Genomic DNA, 19,875 nt, shown 5'->3' on the forward strand with positions numbered 1-19,875 from the left:
CCTGCTCTGTGACAGACTCACACAGTTCTGACCTCCCCCTTCCCTCCTCCAGGTCCCATTCAGCAACAACAGCAGCAATAAAGTATAGTGTTCCTACTATAGTCATGGTTGCATCATGATGTTTAGATTGTTTTGCTAGGAATCCCTACTATCTTTTTTCCCTCTGAGGGAAAAATGATTGGGGAAACTATTTATAACTCAAAGCTCTCTTTCTCAAAGAATGCTGATAATCATTCTTTTGGGTAAAAATGCCAAGTTGAACACATTAAGTTTTGCATGCTCCTTACACTTCACTCCTGAAAATATACTAAAGGGTTTTTTTTAAGTCATAACTGCTGTCAACACTGAAGAGTGGGAAAGAATTGTTAACACGAAAAATTTGAAAACCCGACCAAAGAAAGCTGAATTCTCATTTACCAGGGAAGAGAATGAACGCCAACTCAATTTACGTGCCGAATTCACTGAAGGTTCAAAAACTGATAGACATATTTCCCTTTAAGGTAATGGTAAAGAGGGATGGGAGCCTAAAATAGTATTGGTAAAAAGCTGTTAAAAATGCCATTATAAAAAATAATATCTTTTTCCAGCAAAACAGCTGCTCCTCCATTCTTGCAGAAACCAAAAGTTTATCGCCAAGAGAATGTAAAATAAGCCCTGGACTTGGAGAATGTGATTCTTACCTGAAGATGAAGTGGTTCAGTACCACCCTTCAGTGGTACTTCTCAGCCTTGGCTACACAGTAATACCACCTGGGCAGCTTTTCAAAATCCCTATGTCAGACCCTACACCAATAAAATGAGTATTTTGGAATATCCTACACCAATAAAATGAGTATTTCTGGAATATCAATTTTTTTAAATCTCCCCAGGTGATTGCATTGTACATCCAAGATCAAGAACCACTATCGTAAGGTGAAACTCTCAGGCAGCAATCTTCTCAGCTTTTTAGTCCTCTGGCTTAACCAAAGGTAACCTGACATCTGATAAAAGCTGCTAACATGAAAAGTCCAAAGCTAACAACTTGGAAGAATCTGAGGCTAAGGGAGAGGAAGCTTCAGAAAACTATCATAGCCCCAAAGAGATGAGAAAAGACAAGTCATCTTTACACTAAAGGTAGGATGCTGTGAAAGAAGAACATGTGAGGAACATGGAAACATTCTGAGAAATTAGCAACTCAAGTAGAAGGATTGGAAACTGGAATTGAAAATAATCCCAAAACAAAGCAGAAGAGTGAAAAGATAAGTACATCAGGATCAAACCAGGATATATTCAACAGCCAAATAATAGGAACTCCAGAAAGAAGAGGAAATGTAGAGGAGGAAATTAAACACATGGGTTTCCACAGTGGAAGTACACAAGGGTGCTCAACACAATAGATAAAGCAGGTTCTCTGCCAAATCACACCGTCCTGAAATTTCTAAACAATAGGACCCAGAGAAGCTCCACAACACATAGAGAAACTGGTCGCACGGGAGGATAAGGAGTCAGGGTAGCTTTATACTTCTTAGTAGCAACACCAGAAGCAAGGAATCAGTGAAGCAAGTATGTCAAGATTTTGAAAGAAAAAGATTTCCCACCTGCTTACTCTCAGTCAAGGGTAGAGCATCATGAAGACATTTTTAGAAATTATAGCTCTCACACTTTTGCCTCCCAAGTACCCTTTCTTAGGAAGCTCCCAGGGAATATGCTCTCCTATGTTTGCTTAGTCACTCAGTCGTGTCCAACTCTGTGACCCCATGGATTGTAGTTCACCAGTCTCTTCTGTCCATGGGATTCCCCTGGCAAGAATACTGGAATAGGTAGCCATGCCCTTCTTCAGGGGATCTTCCTAACCCAGGGATCCAACCCACATCTCCTATATTGCAGGCAGATTCTTTACCGTCTGAGCCACCAGGCATGCCACATGCTTCCTGTGTGATATGAGTGGATGCAGCAAGAAAGATGCATCTATGGGATTCCACCTTCAGTGCTGTTCACACCGGTCAGCAGTTGGCTCTCTGGCCCTTTGCCTCAGAAAGATTTATGCAACTCTCACTTTATCCCTTCCCTATCCACAGTCATGATGGGTGCATAAACACACACTTCTCTCAACAGAACTGCAAAATGATCCTTTTCAACACTTGACCTTGGACTAATTAAAACAATTAGGGAATTCCCTGGTGGCCCAGTGTTTAAGACTCTGTGCTTCCACTACAAGGGGCATAGGTTCAATCCCTGATAGGGGAAATAAAGATCCTGCATGCTGTATGGCATGGCAAAAAAAAAAAAAACAATTAAATCTGTACCAGCACTGGTACCCTCTGTTCAGGGTGGTATCTAAAAAAGAAGTTCCCACCTCCACCACTAGACTCTTAAGTGCCTCAAAAGCATGGGGGAGGGAATATGTACCCAGGACAATACTGTCAACTCTGCAGCACACAGTGCCTTCTCTGGCACAGAACAGAAGCTAAAAAAAGGTTTGTTGAATTCAGTTGACTAATTTGGTCAGAAAAGTTCACACAGTAGTGATAATGAGCCGTAAGATACTGCTCAAGTCATCTTCAGTCATGATGTGTTATTTTGTGTACAGTATTTTAGTTCCTTTTAAAATTGTAGTCAATAAAGTAAAATGTAGGAATTGCACACCAAACACTGAAATTCCAGAATCCACTGAGGTTTGAGACATCCAGCAACTCGAGTCTTATTCTGGAATGGTGGTTATCAACAGGGATTGACAGCAGCTGTCCTTGTAGGCTTGCATCTGCTCTGCACTTGACCACCTTTCCCCCTAAATCCCCAGCATGGATATGGACGATGACACCTCCTCTGATAAAAGAAAAATGCCTGGCTTTGTTTTAATCAACAGTGAGAAAACAGGTTGGGTGGAGGGGAGGTCAAGACTTCTAAGAATGATGGAGTGAGGGTGTCTGTAAATCTGCTTTTCCAAAGAAGCGGCAAAAACACGGGCAAAAAAAAATTGCCCAAAATTTTCTGAAAACTTTCAAAGCTCCAGAAATTAACCAAATGCTTAAGAACAGCAGGTTCTGTGGTATTTAACTCAACCTATACCTCTACCCAGCCCACTCAGCTGTGTCCAACTCTGCAACCCCATGGACTGTTGCTCACCAGGCTCCTGTCCATGGGGTTCTTCAGACAAGAATACTGGAATGGGTTGCCATTTCCTTTTCCAGGGGATCTTCCTGACTCAGGAATTGAACTCTCTTCTCCTTCATCTCCTGCATTGGCAGGTGGATTCTTTACCACTGTGCCACCTGGGAAGCCCAACCAAACGCTTATAACAATCTGAACCTTGGTAAGAAGAGCAGGTTTTGTGGTATTTAACTCGATCTAACACTCAAAAAAGGTGTCCTTTTCTTTATAGGGGACTGGAATACAAAAGTAGGAAGTCAAGAAACACCTGGAGTAACAGGCAAATTTGGCCTTGGAATATGGAATGAAGCAGGGCAAAGGCTAATAGAGTTTTGCCAAGAGAATGCACTGGTCATAGCAAACACCCTCTTCCAACAACACAAGAGAAGACTCTACACATGGACATCACCAGATGGTCAACACTGATCAGATCGATTATATTATTTGCAGCCAAAGATGGAGAAGCTCTATACAGTCAGCAAAAACAAGACCAGGAGCTGATTGTGGCTCAGATCAAGAATTCCTTATTGCCAAATTCAGACTTAAATTGAAGAAAGTAGGGAAAATAACTAGACCATTCATGTATGACCTAAATCAAATTCCTTATGATTATACAGTGGAAGTGAGAAATAGATTTAAGGGACTAGATCTGATAGAGTGCCTGATGAACTATGGAATGAGGTTCGTGACATTGTACAGGAAACAGGGATCAAGACCATCCCCATGGAAAAGAAATGCAAAAAAGCAAAATGGCTTTCTGGGGAGGCCTTACAAATAGCTGTGAAAAGAAGAGAAACAAAAAGCAAAGGAGAAAAAGAAAGATATAAGCATCTGAATGCAGATTTCCAAAGAATAGCAAGGAGAGATAAAAAGCCTTCCTCAGTGATCAATGCAAAGAAATAGAGGAAAACAACAGAATGGGAAAGACTAGAGATCTCTTCAAGAAAATTAGAGATATCAAGGGAACTTTTCATGCAAAGATGGGCTCGATAAAGGACAGAAATGGTATGGACCTATCAGAAGTAGAAGATATTAACAAAAGGTGGCAAGAATACACAGAAGAACTGTACAAAAAAGATCTTCACGACCCAGATAATCATGATGGTGTGATCACTCACCTAGAGCCAGACATCCTGGAATGTGAAGTCAAGTGGGCCTTAGAAAGCATCACTACGAACAAAGCTAGTGGAGGTGATGGCATTCCAGTTGAGCTATTGCAAATCCTAAAAGCTGATGCTGTGAAAGTGCTGCACTCAATATGCCAGCAAATTTGGAAAACTCAGCAGTGGCCACAGGACTAGAAAAGGTCAGTTTTCATTCCAATCCCAAAGAAAGGCAATGCAAAGAATGCTCAAACTACCACACAATTGCACTCATCTCACATGCTAGTAAAGTAATGCTCAAAATTCTCCAAGCCAGACTTTGCAATATGTGAACCATGAAATTCCAGATGTTCAAGCTGGTTTTAGAAAAGGCAGAGGAACCAGAGATCAAATTGCCAACATCCGCTGGATCATGGAAAAAGAGAGTTCCAGAAAAACATTTCTGCTTTATTGACTATGCCAAAGCCTTTGACTGTGTGAATCACAATAAACTGTGGAAAATTCTGAAAGAGATGGGAATACCAGACCACCTGATCTGCCACTTGAGAAATGTGTATGCAGGTCAGGAAGCAACAGTTAGAACTGGACATGGAACAACAGACTGGTTCCAAATAGGAAAAGGAGTACGTCAAGGCTGTATATTGTCACCCTGCTTGTTTAACTTATATTCAGAGTACATCATGAGAAACACTGGGCTGGAAGAAGCACAAGCTAGAATCAAGATTGCCAGGAGAAACATCAATAACCTCAGATATGCAGATGACACCACCCTTATGGCAGAAAGTGAAGAGGAACTAAAACGCCTCTTGATGAAAGTGAAAGAGGAGAGTGAAAAAGTTGGCTTAAAGCTCAACATTCAGAAAACGAAGATCATGGCATCTGGTCCCATCACTTCATGGCAAATAGATGGGGAAACAGTGGAAGCAGTGTCAGACTTTATTTTTGGGGGGCTCCAAAATCACTGCAGATGGTGACTGCAGCCATGAAATTAAAAGATGCTTACTCCTTGGAAGGAAAGTTATGACCAACCTAGATAACATATTGAAAAGCAGAGACATTACTGTGTCAACAAAGGTCCGTCTACTCAAAGCTATGGTTTTTCCAGTGGTCATGTATGGATGTGAGAGTTGGACTGGGAAGAAAGCTGAGCGCCGAAGAATTGATGCTTTTGAAGTGTGGTATTGGAGAAGACTCTTGAGAGTCCCTTGGATTGCAAGGAGATCCAACCAGTCCATCCTAAAGGGAATCAGTCCTGGGTGTTCATTGGAAGGACTGATGCTAAAGCTGAAACTCCAGTACTTTGGCCACCTCATGCTAAGAGTTGACTCATTGGAAAAGACTCTGATGATGGGTGGGATTGGGGGCAGGTGGAGAAGGGGATGACAGAGGATGAGATGGCTGGATGGCATCACTGACTCGATGGACGTGAGTTTGAGTGAACTCTGGGAGTTAATGATGGACAGGGAGGCCCGTCATGCTGCGATTCATGGGGTTGCAAAGAGCGACTGAGCAACTGAGCTGAACTGATACCTCCCTTCCCTACCCCAGCTCCATACCAGCCTTGAAAACCAGCAGCCAGAGGTAGCACACTGGGTTTGGAGCACCTCAAAATGGCTCATCCCTAGCACATTTCACTGTTTAACCTGTCTCACAGCTCTCTGGAAAAGCCCCATTGGCAGGGTAGTGGTATTTAACCTGCCTTAGAGCTCATTTTATGGGAAAGCTGTATACCCAAGGCACTTATTGCAAGCTATGTAGTGCAATAGTCTAACCCTGCAGCTACTTGAGGCTGCAGTACCAATGGCAGCAAACAAGAGTTGGCCCAAAACTTCAAGATTGGGAGCATGAGATATCCTTAAGGGGTTTTAAAAGCTTGTAACATAGTCCTCCGGGTCTAGAAGTCTATGTGCATGAGCAGGGCTGTGTGCATGCTCAGCAAAGACCTGAGAAGGCCCTGATCTCACTTCTGACTGATCTTCAGGCCTTGTGCAAGTGGGAAGTGAAGGTTAAGGCAGAATTATAAATTCCCTGTGTATTGAAAGTGTACTCCATCATACAGAGTCCCTTGACAAATGAAGACTTACTGCCTCCAGGCATTTAAGGAAACCTGTGAGTATACATTGGAGAAGGCAATGGCACCCCACTCCAGTACTCTTGCCTGGCAAATCCCATGGATGGAGGAGCATTAACTCACCATTAAAACACAATGATACTTTAGTGGCCAAATTCAAAGGAAGAAGTCTGGAAAGATACAATCTGAATTCTTAACTTGTGCTTAGTTACTCAGTCATGTCCGAGCCCACCAGGCTCCTCTGTTCATTGAGATTCTCCAGGCAAGAACACTGGAGAACACTGCCACACCCTCCTCCAGGGAATCTTCCCAACCCAGGGATCGAACCCAGGTCTCCTGCATTGCAGGCAAATTCTTTACCAGCTGAACCACCAGGAGAGCACAAGAATACTGGAGTGGGTAGCCCATCCCTTCTTTAGGGGATCTTCCTGACCTAGGAATCGAACCAGGGTCTCTTGCATTGCAGGCAAATTCTTTACAAGCTGAGCTACCAGGGAAGCCAAATTCATAACTTGGATTTACCCTAATGAAAAGAAAATAAAAGTGTTAGTCACTCAGTCATGTCCAACTCTTTGTGACTCCATAGACTGTAGCCCACCAGGCTCCTTTGTCCATGGAATTCTCTAGGCAAGAATACTGGAGTGGGTTGCCATTTCCTTCTCCAGGGGATCTTCCTGACCCAGGGATTGAACCCGGGTCTCCTGCATTGCAGGCAGACTCTTTACTGACTGAGCCACCAGGGAAGACCCACTAATAAGGAGTAGAGATTCTGTGTATGTGTGCTAAGTTGGTTCAGTCACGACAAACTCTGCGAGCCTATGGACTGTAGCCCACCATGCTCCTCTGTCCATGGGAGGAATAGGGAGGTGATGATCAAAGAGGATTTTGGTCTTAACTGTAATATGTTTGCTGTTTAGCTGAAAGATTTATTTATATATCATGTAATAAAAATTAGTTTCATGGTAAACAAAACCATATAGAAGAAATAAAATTCTTCCCTCTTTTCTGAGCCAAAGGATAAATAAAGATGCTTAATTTTTTCCCGTGAGAACCAAAGGTACAGATTTTGTTTTCTATCTGAGCAAGTTATAAGAGAAATGTGTTCAATTTAGATAAACACAGTTTCTTGCAGACATGAGACATTGAATGCTGATGATTTTCCACTATAGCATTGTTTTCCAAAGTGAGGAGGTAAACAAGATAACTAAGTGGTTATTGCTGAGAAATGGGGTATTTCCTGCCACATCAGTAAACAAGGATGTAACAGTCATCAGTGACTACAACCCTCCAATGTGAGCTTTAAGAGCACTCAGGAAGGAGAATACCTGCCATCTGTTAACCATCAGGCTGCAGCCACTCCCTATGGTGAGCCCCAAGGAAGCTCATGATGTGAATGAAAACACAGGATACTGGCCCCAGATAGCTAAGATGCATATAAAATGAATGATTTCAGTGAGCCCAGACTCATGCATCTTCCCATACATAGAAAAGTGCTACATTCCCTAACTTGGGATATCTGGTTTTCTTTATGTAACAATCTTTCAACGTTCTGACTACCTGCCCTTTGTTGTAAAACTTCTATATAACCTGGCTCCTCCCCTCATCTCCTCAAAGCAGTTCTCTCAGGGTCACTTGAGATGCTGTCTCCCAGGCTTGAAGGCCAACACCTTTCAAATTAGGTAGTTTTTGTTTTCTGTACTAGGGAAAATTTTAACTAGCACATTAAAGAAAAACATAGGGTTACAGTGGATATTTAAGTTTACAAATGAAATAGAGCAAGTAAATAGTGCAGGTGCTACTCAGATATGGCAGGAATCATAGGACTGATAAACAAATAGGACTAAAGTTTGAGAACAATGCACTGTGGAACACTGCCTCCTAAAAATACAAATGGGTCTATGCAACACATATTTTAAGTTAGCATCTGCAGATACATTCTTTTTCCCTCTCAGACTTTAGGGGGAAAGGAGTGGGAATAAAAACTCACAATCCACACACAGTTGGAGATGGAGCCGAATGAGAAACTTCATGCAGCTGAGCCCTACCTGCCTCAATAACCTGCTTATCCCTTCCTGTCTTACTGTGCATATTTTCACATTCAATACTTAAGAATATTCACAAGACTAAGAATTAGCTTATCTAAAGTTACAGTGTTTTTTCCTGAACCCTGAAGTTTCAATAATGTTATTTTGTAGAACCTGAGACAAGATAGAGTAGATTTTGTTTTTGCAATGGGCATGTGGGAGGGAAGGAAAATATAATGGGCCTCTACTTACTCATCTGCCACTCCCTCCTCTGGGCAGTGAGCTAGGGGCATCCTTTCCCACCTCCAACTCCATCCACTTGATTCTCCACAAGTTGCTGTGTTTTCCCAAAATCCCTTGCCCAGACTTAAATTATTCTAGAGATGGGCCCCCAACCATTTGGGATTAAGTTATGCCTGTAACTGCAAGATGAAAACTTTGAAGATTTTGAGCAACTGGTTTTCTCAGTGTAGAATAAGCAAGTGGTCAGTTAGAGAAAATATGCTGGCAGGAAGAAAGAAGCAAAGCAGAGGGACCATATATTTAAGGTTTTATTTATTCTCTCTTTAGGTTCTGGTAGTGCAGACAATAAAGAGTCTACCAGCAATGCGGGAGACCTGGGTTCATTCCCTGGGTTGGGAAAATCCCCTGGAGGAGGGCATGCTAACCCACTCCAGTATTTTTGCTAGAGAATCTCCATGGATTCTCTAGGAACCTGGCAGGCTACAATCCATAGGGTTGCAAAGAGTTGGACACAATTGAATGACTAAGCACATAGATTCACTGAGAACACCCTTCCTTGCTTTCCTTCTGCCCCTTTGTGTTTAAGCTACTTGGACTTGGGTATTTACTGACACAAGAGAGCAGAAGATTCCCAACCAGGATAGAAAGTATGTAAGACATATTTCATATTGCAAAAGGGGCTTATTTAAATTATTATATACAGGAGAGTGATCAAGATGGTGATATAGTAAGATGTGAAGCTCCCATCTCCCACAAACACAACAAATCACACTAACTCATTATGTGCAGAACAATTCTCACAATATCTACTGAATGCTAGCAGAAGACCTTAGATTGTGGAAAGGGTAAGAAAATCTCCACATGACTGGGCAGAAAAAAAGAGGGAGGAAAAAAGCAAGAAAGTAATTGGGATGGAACCTGTGCCACTGGAAGGAAGCTGTGAGAGGAGAAAGGTTCCTGTACCCTGTGAAGCCCCCTCACTTGTGGGAGATCAGCCAGAACAGAAGGGGAACTTCAGAACCTTGAAGGAAAGCACAGTAGCCAATTTGTGGCAACCAGAACAAAGGGAATACTGCACAGACGGTCAGTACCACCCCTCTGCGCTTCCCAGCCTGACATGCACATCCATCGACTCAGAAGGGGGCTGGGTGCTCGAATTCAGACTTCGGAGATCATAACCAAGGAGAGAACTGGGGTTGCTATGTGGAGACAGATGTGAGGGACTGAAATCCAATGCAACCATGTATGCCAAGGAGGCCTGGGCTGCCTTAGAAACCAGAGACCATTGTTTGGGGGGCATATGAGGGGGAGGGCAGGGTGCAAACTGTAGCCTTTTTTCCTATGTCTGCACTTGTATTCCCAGAGGGCAGGACACTGACTGCACAAACTCAGCAAGCCGCCACTCAGCTGGACGCCACAAGTGGTTGTGAGCCCCACCACCACCACCTGCCCAGGTGTGGTTGCAAGCTACATCCACTCCCATCTCATGCCCTGGGAATGTACCCGAACTGCCCGCCACCACTGAGAACTCCAAGACTGGGCACCAGCCACCACATATGCACATCCCCTATCTAAGGGATAATGATCAGCACCCACTGAGGAAAGAGACAGCAGGCATCTACACTGAAAACAGCCCTCTACCAAATATACTAAACCCACACAAGCTACCCAGGGACCACCCCACATATAAATAGCCCTCTAAGACCACAGTAGATAACTGTTTATCCTAAACTCACAGAGTAAGATAAATATAAGTAAAATGAAGAAGCAGAGGAACCACTCACAGTTAAAAGACCGAGAGCATTCCTCTAAAAGAACAACAATGAAGCAGGCCTCTTCAGCCTAGACAGCAGTTTCAAAAAGAAGATGAGAATACTGAAGGAATTAAAGGCTATCAACAAAAATGCAAAGTACTCTAGAAAGGAACTAGAAACTATAAAGAGGAACCAAGAAAAATTATAAAACTCATTTGCAGAGACCAAAGCTGGACTAAAGGCAGTGAAAAGCAGAAAGAATAATGAAGAACAAAGAAGTGACCTGGAAGATAGAAAAATAGAAATCACCCAATCAGGACAGCAGACAGAAAGCCAAATGAAAAAAAGTGAAAGTAATGTAAGAGACCTACAGGATAATATAAAGTTTGCCAATCTACACATGATAGGGATACCAGAAGGGGAAGGAAAGGGGGATTGACCTTTCCTTCATATTTTGAGAAATTATGGCTGGAAACTTCCCAAACCTAAAGAAGGAAACAAATATTCGGGTATAGGAAGCACAGAGTGTTCTAAATAAGACAAACCCAAACACATCTATACCAAGACATATTATAATAAAAATGGCAAAAGTTAAACAGAGGATTTTAAAGGCAGCAGGAGAAAAATGAAGTGAATTACAAGGAAACCCCCATAACACCATCAGCTGATTTTGCCACAGAAACTTTGCAGGTGAGAAGGAAGTGGCAAGATATTAATATATTCAAAACTCTGAAAGAGAAAAATCTGCAACCTAAAATATTCTACCCAGCAAGATCATCATCTAGAATAGAAGGAAAGATAAAAAAAAATTCTCAGAGAAGCAAAACCTATAAATTTTTTATATAACCTATAAAAAATTCTCAGAGAAGCAAAACCTACAGCAATACTAAACCTATACTAAAGGAAATATTGAAAAGTCTTCTCCAAATAGTAAAGAAGAATATATGGGAAAGAGAAAATCACAATTAGAAAATAACTTAAGCCATATACAGAATTTTTTTTAACCAAAATTTTTCTGTAAAAGTGATGATAACCACAATGAACAGAAAAATGATGATATAAAAATGTAAAAGACATAAAAATTATAAAATGTGTGGGAGGAGAGTAAGAAAATGTAGATTTTTAAAAATTAGAATGTGTTTGAGCCTATATAACTACCCATCTAAGGTAAGTGGTTATAAGGGGTTAACATACTTGTAACACAGAGTAACCACAAACAAAAACCTACAAAGAGTCACAAAAACCAGAAAGAAGAAGACAAGTATAACACAAAACAAAATCATCAAGCCACAAAAGGAAAAATAAAAGCAGGAAAGAAGAAATACAAAATCAATGGGAAAACAAAGTTTAAAATGGAAATAAATACATATCTATTAACGACTGCCTTAAATGTCAATGGACTAAATGCTCCAATCAAAAGACACAGAGTGGCAGATGCAGTAAAAAGTAAATAAAAGCCTATACAATATGCTGCCCCAAAGAGACCCATTTTAGGGCATAGGACACACACAGATTGAAAATGAGGGGACTGAGAAAGATTTTTCATCCAAAAGGAAATGACAAATAAGTGAGGGTCGCAATACTCATATCAGATAAATTGGACTTTGAAGCAAAGGCCATATAGAAAGATAAGACTTTCTGGTGATCCAGTGGTTAAGACCTCACACTTCCATTTCAAGTGGCATAGGTTCAATTCCTGGTCAGGGAACTAAGATCCTACGTGCCAACAGCAGAGCCACCAAGAAAAAAGGAAAAAACAATAACAACAACAGAAAGTTAAAGAAGGACACTATATAATGGTAAAAGGATCAATACAAGAGGAGGATTTTATAGTTATCAATATAAATATGTACCTAATATAGGAGCACTCAAATACATAAAACAAATACTAGCAGACATAAACACAGAAATTGACAGGAATACAATAACAGTAGGAGACTTTAATACCCCATTCACATCAGTGGAAAGGTCTTCTAGACAGAATCAATATGACAACAGATACTAAATGATACAATAGAACGTTAGACTCAATTGATATTTTTCAGGACATTACATCGCAAAGTAAAACAGAGTACACATTTTCAAGTGAACATGGAACATTTTCTAGGATTAACTACATATCAGGGCACAAAATGAGCCTTAACAAATTTAGTTCAGTTCAGTTCAGTTCACTTGCTCAGTTGTGTCTGACTCGTTGCAACCCCATGGACTGCAGCACACCAGGCCTCCCTGTCCATCACAAATTCCTGGAGTTTACTCAACTCATGTCCATTGAGTTGGTGATGCCATCCAACCATCTCATCCTCTGTCATCCCTTTCTCCTCCTGCCTTCAATCTTTCCCAGCATCAGGGTCTTTTCAAATGAGTCAGTGCTTTTCAAATCAGGTGGCCAAAGTATTGGAGTTTCAGCTTCAGCATCAGTCCTTCTGATGAATATTCAGGATTGATTTCCTTTAGGATGGACTGGTTGGATCTCCTTGCAGTCCAAGGGACTCTCAAGAGTCTTCTCCAACACCACAGTTCAAAAGCATCAATTCTTCGGTGCTCAGCTTTCTTTATAGTCCAATTCTCACATCCATACATGACCACTGGAAAAACCATAGCTTTGACTAGACAGACCTTTGTTGGCAAAGTAAGGTCTCTATTTTTTAATATGCTGTCTAGGTTGGTCAGAGTACATCATGAGAAACGCTGGATTGGAAGAAACACAAGCTGGAATCAAGATTGCTGGGAGAAATATCAATAACCTCAGATATGCAGATGACACCACCCTTATAGCAGAAAGTGAAGAGGAACTAAAAAGCCTCTTGATGAACGTGAAAGCAAAGAGTGAAAAAGTTGGTTTAAAGCTCAACATTCAGAAAATGAAGATCATGGCATCAGGTCCCATCACTTCATGGGAAATAGGTGGGGAAACAGTGAAAACAGTGTCAGACTTTATTTTTCTGGGCTCCAAAATCACTGCAGATGGTGACTGCAGCCATGAAATTAAAAGGCACTTACTCCTTGGAAGGAAAGTTATGACCAACCTAGATAGCATATTCAAAAGCAGAGACATTACTTTGCCAACAAAGGTTCGTCTAGTCAAGGCTATGGTTTTTCCAGTGGTCATGTATGGATGTGAGAGTTGGACTGTGAAGAAGGCTGAGCGCTGAAGAATTGATGCTTTTGAACTGTGGTGTTGGAGAAGACTCTTGAGAGTCCCTTGGTCTGCAAGGAGATCCAACCAGTCCATTATGAAGGAGATCAGCCCTGGGATTTCTTTGGAAGGACTGATGCTAAAGCTGAAACTCCAGTACGTTGGCCACCTCATATGAAGAGTTGACTCATTGGAAAAGACTCTGATGCTGGGAGGGATTGGGGGCAGGAGGAGAAGGGGATGACAGAGGATGAGATGGCTGGATGGCATCACTGACTTGATGGATGTGAGTCTGGATGAACTCCGGGAGTTGGTGATGGACAGGGAGGCAAAGAGTCGGACATGACTGAGCGACTGAACTGAACTAGGTTGGTCATAACTTTTCTTCCAAGGAGTAAGTGCCTTTTAATTTCATGGCTGCAGTCACCATCTGCAGTGATTTTGGAGCCCAAAAAATAAAGTCTGTCACTGTTTCCACTGTTTCCCCATGTATTTCCCATGAAGTGATGGGACCAGATGTCATGATCTTAGTTTTCTGAATGTTGAGTTTTAAGCCAACTTTTTTACTCTCTTTCATCAAGAGGCTTTTTAGTTCTTCTTTGCTTTCTGCCATAAGGGTGGTGTCATAACAAATTTAAAAGTATAGAAACTATCTGTGGTATCTTTTATGACTACAATATAATAAAACTAGAAAATAACCACAGATAAAGAAATGAGAAAAACAATCACATGGAAACTAAACAACATGCTACTGAAAAACCAATAGATCAATGGTGAAATCAAAGACGAAATTTAAAAATAGCTTGAGAAAAATGACAATAAAAACACAACCATACAAAATCTATGGGAGGCAGCAAAAGCAGTTCTTAAAGGGAAGTTTGTAGTGATACAGTCCTTCCTCAAAAAGCAAGAAAAATCTCAAACAGCCTAACCTACCACTTAAAAGAATTGGAAAAATAAAAACCTAAAGTCAGCAAAAGGAAGGAAATAATATAGATCAGAGAGGAAATAAATAGAAAGTTAAAGAAACAATAGAAAAATTCAGTAAGACCAAGAGCAGGTTTGACAAATCTCTGGCTAGGCTCACCAAGAAAAAAACAAAGGACCCACCCAAATAAACACAATAAGAAATGAAAAAGGAAATACAATAACTGATACTGCAAAAATACAAAAACCCATAATGGAATACTATGAACAATTATGTGCCAACAAATTCAACAACCTAAAAGAAATGAACTGAATCAGATCAGATGCTTAGTCGTGTCTGACTCTTTGCGACCCCATAAATCGCAGCACGCCAGGCCTTCCTGTCTATCACCAGCTCCCGGAGTTCACTGAGACTCACGTCCATCGAGTCAGTGATGCCATCCAACCATCTCATCCTCTGTCATCCCCTTCTCCTCTTGCACCCAATCCCTCCCAGCATCAGAGTCTTTTCCAATGAGTCAACTCTTCGCATGAGGTGGCCAAAGTACTGCAATTTCAGTTTTAGCATCATTCCTTCCAATGAACACCCAGGGCTGATCTCCTTCAGAATAGACTGGTTGGATCTCCTTGCAGTCCAAGGGACTCTCAAGAGTCTTCTCCAACACCACAGTTCAAAAGCATCAATTTTTCAGCGCTCAGCCTTCTTCACAGTCCAACTCTCACATCCATACATGATCACAGGAAAAACCATAGCCTTGACTAGACGGACCCTTGTTGGCAAACTAATGTCTCTGCTTTTGAATATGCTATCTAGGTTGGTCATAACTTTCCTTCCAAGGAGTAAGCGTCTTTTAATTTCATGGCTGCAGTCACCATCTGCAGTGATTTTGGAGCCCAGAAAAATAAAGTCAGCCACTGTTTCCATTGTTGCCCTATTTCCCATGAAGTGATGGGACCTGATGCCATGATCTTCATTTTCTGAATGTTGAGCTTTAAGCCAACTTTTTCAACCTCCACTTTCACTTTCATCAGGAAGCTTTTTAGTTTTTCTTTACTTTCTGCCATAAGGGTGGTGTCATCTGCATATCTGAGGTTATTGATATTTCTCCCTGCAATCTGGATTCCAGCTTGTGTTTCTTCCAGTCCAGCATTTCTCATGATGTACTCTGCATATAAGTTAAATAAACAGGGTGACAATATATAGCCTTGACGTACTCCTTTTCCTATTTGGAACCAGTCTGTTGTTCCATCTCCAGTTCTAACTGTTGCTTCCTGACCTGCATACACATTTCTCAAGAGGCAGATCAGGTGGTCTGGTATTTCCATCTCTTTCAGAATTTTCCACAGTTTATTGTGATCCACACAGTCAAAGGTTTGGCATAGTCAATAAAGCAGAAATAGATGTTTTTCTGGAACTCTCTTGCTTTTTCCATGATCCAGCAGATGTTGGCAATTTGATCTGGTTCCTCTTCCTTTTCCAAAACCAGCTTGAACATCAGGAAGTTCATGGTTCACATATTGCAAAGTCTGGCTTGGAGAATTTTGAGCATTACTTTACTAGCATGTGAGATGAGTGTAATTGTGTGGTAGTTTGAGCATTCTTTGGCATTGCCTTTCTTTGGGATTGGAATGAAAATGCACCTTTTCCAGTCCTGTGGCCACTGCTGAGTTTTCCACATTTGCTGGCATATAGAGTGCAGCACTTTCACAGCATCATCTTTCAGGATTTGGAATAGTTCAACTGGAATTCTATCACCTCCCCTAGCTTTGTTCATAGTGATGCATTCTAAGGCCCACTTGACTTCACATTCCAGGATGTCTGGCTCTAGGTCAGTGATCACACCATCATGATTATCTGGGTCGTGAAGATCTTTTTTGTACAGTTCTTCTGTGTATTCTTGCCACCTCTTTTTAATATCTTTTGCTTCTGTTAGGTCCATACCATTTCTGTCCTTTATCGAGCCCATCTTTGCATGAAATGTTCCTTTGGTATCTCTGATTTTCCTGAAGAGATCTCTAGTCTTTCCCATTCTGTTGTTTTCCTCTATTTCTTTGCATCGATTGCTGAGGAAGGCTTTCTTATCTCTTCTTGCTATTCTTTGGAACTCTACATTCAGATGCTTATATCTTTCCTTTGTTCCTTTGCTTTTCACTTCTCTTCTTTACACAGCTATTTGTAAGGCCTCCCCAGACAGCCATTTTGCTTTTTTGCATTTCTTTTCCATGGGGATGGTCTTGATCCCTGTCTCCTGTACAGTGTCACGAACCTCATTCCATAGTTCATCAGGCACTCTATCTATCAGATCTAGGCCCTTAAATCTATTTCTCACTTCCACTGTATAATCATAAGGGATTTGATTTAGGTCATACCTGTATGGTCTAGTGGTTTTCCCTACTTTCTTAGATTTAAGTCTGAATTTGGCAATAAGGAGTTCATGGTCTGAGCCACAGTCAGCTCCTGGTCTTGTTTTTGCTGACTGTATAGAGCTTCTCCATCTTTGGCTGCAAAGAATATAATCAATCTGATTTTGATGTTGACCATTTGATGATGTCCATGTGTAGAATCTTCTCTTGTGTTGTTGGAAGAGGGTGTTTGTTATGACCAGTGCATTTTCTTGGCAAAACTCTATTCGTCTTTGCCTTGCTTCATTCCATATTCCAAGGCCAAATTTGCCTGTTACTCCAGGTGTTTCTTGATTTCCTACTTTTGCATTCCAGTCCCCTATAATGAAAAGGACATCTTTTTTTGGGTGTTAGTTCTAAAAGGTCTTGTAGGTCTACATAGAACCATTCAACTTCAGCTTCTTCAGTGGGCGGCAGCCGGGAGGAGCAACCCCACACCCGAGGCCAGGGGCAGTGGCCAGAGGACCAACCCCACGTCCAAGGAGCCGTGGCTGCATGGGCGCAGGAGGGCCTAGAGGAGCTATCCCATGTTGAAGGTCAGGAAGGGCAGCAGTGAAGAGATACCCCTTGTCCAAGGTAAAGAGCAATGGCTGCGCTTTGCTGGAGCAGCCGTGAAGAGATACCCCACGCCCAAGGTAAGAGAAACCCAAGTGAGATGGTAGATGTTGCAAGAGGGCATCAACGGCAGACACACTTAAAGCATACCCACAGAAAACTAGTCAATCTAATCACACTAGGACCACAGCCTTGTCTAATTCAATGAAACTAAGCCATGCCCGTGGGGCAACCCAAGATGGGCGGGTCATGGTGGAGAGATCTGACAGAATGTGGTCCACTGGAGAAGGGAATGGCAAACCACTTCAGTATTCTTGCCTTGAGAACCCCATGAACAGTATGAAAAGGCAACATGATAGGATACTGAAAGAGAAACTCCCCAGGTCAGTAGGTGCCCAATATGCTACTGTAGATCAGTGGAGAAATAACTCAAGAAAGAATGAAGGGATGGAGCCAAAGCAAAAAGAATACCCAGCTGTGGCTGTGTCTGGTGATAGAAGCAAGGTCTGATGCTGTAAAGAGCAATATTGCATAGGAACCTGGAATGTCAGGTCCATGAATCAAGGCAAATTGCAAGTGGTCAAATAAGAGATGGCAAGAGTGAATGTCAACATTCTAGGAACCAGCAAACTCAAATGGACTGGAATAGGTGAATTTAACTCAGATGACCATTATATCTACTACTGTGGGTAGGAATCCCTCAGAAGAAATGGAGTAGCCATCATGGTCAACAAGAGTCTGAAATGCAGTACTTGGATGCAATCTCAAAAATGACAGAATGATCTGTGTTCATTTCCAAGGCAAACCATTCAATATCACAGTAATGAACTGAATAGAGTCTGTAATTTAAAAACTCCCTACAAACAAAAGTCCAGGACCAGATGGATTCGCAGGCAAATTCTACCAAACATACCAAGAAGAACTTATACTGATTCTTCCCAAACTTTTCCACAATTGAAGAGAAGGAAACACTCCCAAGGATATTCTATGAAGCCATTATCATCCTGATACCAAACCAAAAAAAGATACTGCCAAAAAAGAAAATTATAGGCCAATATCTGGGATGAATTTAGATGTAAAGATTCTCACCAAAATATTAGAAAACCAAATCCAACAACACATAGAAAAAAATCATACACCATAACCAAGAGGGATTCATCCCAAGATCACAGAATGATTCAACATATGCAGATCAATAAATGTGATACACCACATAAACAAAAGACAAAAATCACACAGTCATCTCAATAGACACAGGAAAAACACTTGACAAAATTTAACATCAATTCATGATAAAAACTCTTGCCAAAGTGGGTATAGAAAGAACCATCTCAAAATGGTAAAAGCTATTTATGACAAACCCACAGTCAATATAATACTCAATGGTGTAAAATTAAAAGCCTTACTTTTAAAATCTGTAACAACACAAGGATGCCCACTCTTTCTACTTCTATTCAACATAGTATTGGAAGTCCTAGCCACAATAATCTGTCAAAAAAAAAGAAAGAAAATTGGAGGGAAATTTATCCAAATTTAGAGGGAAAAGGCAAAATTGTCATTATGTGCAGATGATATGATACTATTCATAGAAAACTCTGAAGACTCCACACTAAAACTACTAGAACCGATAAATGAATTCAGCAATGTAGCAGGATACAAAACTAACATACAGAAATTGGTTGCATTTCTTTATGACAATGAAATATCAGAAAGGTTATATAATAAAAAATCTTTTAAAATCACAATCTCAAAAATTAAATACTTAGGAATAAACCTCAACAAGGAGGTGAAAGACTTATAGATATGAAACATTAGTAAAATAAACTGAAGATGATTCAAAGAAGTGAAAAAATATCCCATGCTCTTGGATTGGAAGAATACTATCAAAATGGCCATACTGCTCTAAGCAATGTACGAACTAAATATAATCCCTATCAAATTGTCTGTGACATTTTTCACTGAGCTAGAGAAAATAATCCTAAAATTCATATAGAACCATAAAAGATCCAGAATTGCCAAAGCAATCCTGAAGAAAAAGAACAACACATGAGGCATAACCATCCCAGACTTCAGACAATACTACAAAGCTACAGTAATCAAAACAGAGTGGCACCGGCACAAAAAGAAACATGGATCGATGTTTCAGAATAGAGAGCCCAGAAATAAACCACACATCTATGGTAAATTAATCTTTGACAAAGGAGGCAAGAATATACAATGAGGAAATGTCTCCTCAGTAACTGGTGTTGGGAAACCTGGACAGCCATATGTATATCAATGAAGTTAGAACACACCCTCGCACCATGCACAAAAATAAACTAAAAGTGGCTTAGAGACTTAAACATAAGACATGACACCATAAAACTCCTAGACGAGAACACAGGCAACACATTCTCTGACATAAATTGTACAAATGTTATCTTAGGTCATTTCCTAAGGCAATGGAAATAAAAGCAAAAATAAACAAATAGGGCCTAATCAAACTTAGAGCCTTTTGCACAGCAAAGGAACCACGAACTAAGCTAAAT

At 40.9% G+C, this 19,875-nt stretch overlaps 1 long non-coding RNA gene across 4 annotated transcripts in view; it reads right to left on the reverse strand.

The window, feature by feature from the left end:
• The window catches only part of LOC147379540 (uncharacterized), a 133,412-nt gene that overhangs the window by 57,019 nt on the left and 56,518 nt on the right, over positions 1-19,875 (reverse strand). For 2 of the 4 annotated variants that reach the window (XR_015161798.1, XR_015161794.1), the window contains one exon: positions 16,991-17,111. The exons of the other annotated variants lie outside the window; for them this stretch is intronic. This is a non-coding gene — a long non-coding RNA (uncharacterized LOC147379540). Of the gene's footprint in view, positions 1-16,990; positions 17,112-19,875 lie in introns of those variants that run through there. 4 annotated transcript variants of the gene reach the window in all.

Source organism: Bos grunniens, chromosome 1, assembly GCF_055505025.1.
Source record: "Bos grunniens cultivar Pamir isolate PY7600 chromosome 1, Bosgru_T2T1.0, whole genome shotgun sequence".
Classification (NCBI taxonomy): domain Eukaryota; kingdom Metazoa; phylum Chordata; class Mammalia; order Artiodactyla; family Bovidae; genus Bos; species Bos grunniens.